Here is a 1,439-nt window from a genome sequence, read left to right as displayed (position 1 = left end):
CGCCTGGCTATTTTTTGGTTGCAGCTGTCATTGTTGTTTGGTGGGCCTGGGCTGGATTTGAACCCGCCACCTTAGGTGTATGTGGCTGGCACCTTAGCCACTTGAGCCACAGGCGCCAAGCCTCAAGTGATCCTCTTGCCTCAGCCACCTGGGTAACTGGGGCTCCCTCCAGGTGTGCCATCATGCCCGGCTAAGCTGTAGCACTTGGCTAAATACTTCTTTAAAGTAGTTGCCATTGTCTCTACTTTACAATTGCTTCTTTGCCTTTTGGTTAAGATCAAGTGTAGTGCCTCCACTTTACAGTTCAGGAAGAGGTTCAAAGATATTATCTTACTTACCCAGTCAGTCGCACAGCTACCCAGGTCTCACCTTGTTGCCCAGGCTGCTGGTGTATAGTGGTATGATCATAGCTCACTGTAGCCTCAAACTCCTACGCTCAAGTGATCCTTCTACTTCAGTCTCCTAAGTAGGTGGGACTAAGGTGTGCATTACCATGCTTGCTCCTACCCAGGGTCTGTCTATACTACCACATTGCCTGGGTAACAGGCAAGGCTTTCAAGGGTTTAAGGAAGAGTTCTACTTCCTTCACCTGCAAAGTGGTTGAAGAAAGAGCTGGAATAATTTATCTTTGCCTCGGCACTTAAGAAAGTACCTAGCACACAGGAGGTGCCTCAGTGTTGAAGGAAAGAATGTGCCCAAGTGACTGCAACAACCAGAAGCTTGATTGACTTTATAATATTTTGTTTTGGCTACCAGCATTATGGGTCAGTATTCTGAACTCACTGCTTAAAATAATTCCTTGTATCAGTTGGTGGCTTCTCAACATGTGTTGTTTTAGACACTTGTTTCTTCCACGAGATGTGCTACCATAAGGATACAACCATCACCAGATGGGACAAGAAGGTGGGATGAACCCTATAAATTGGGCAAGATAAGACTTTATTTTGGGCGAGGCATGGTGGCTCATGCCTGTAATCCTGGTACTCTGGGAGGACTAGGTGGGTGGATCCTTTGAGGTTAGGAATTTGAGACCAGCCTGAGCAACAGCGAGACCCTGTCCTCCCCCAACAAAAAAAGAAAAAGAAAAATTAGCCAGGCTTGATGGCACACCTGGAGGGAGCCTCAGTTATCAGGAGGTTAAGACAGGAGGATCACTTGAGTCTAGAAGTTTGAGGTTGCTGTGAACTATGATACCACCACTGTATTCACAAGCCAGGGTAGCAGAGCAAAACTCTGTCTACATCCATACTCATAAGACTGTATCTTTGTTTTGGATTCTGAAACAGGTCACCATCTCTAAACATTACTGCACAACTGCCTGATCACCTGCTGGTGCAGTTCTAGCTTAGGACCCAGTCCTGACATGACAGTGCATCCTCTACCTTACTCAAGGACACAGTGGTGCCTTCAGGCAACACTATTCTTTTTTTTTTTTTTTT

The sequence above is a fragment of the Otolemur garnettii genome, unplaced genomic scaffold, assembly GCF_000181295.1.
Source record: "Otolemur garnettii isolate 467f Iridium unplaced genomic scaffold, OtoGar3 scaffold00070, whole genome shotgun sequence".
NCBI classification, from domain to species: Eukaryota; Metazoa; Chordata; class Mammalia; order Primates; family Galagidae; genus Otolemur; species Otolemur garnettii.
This window is presented reverse-complemented; position numbering follows the sequence as displayed.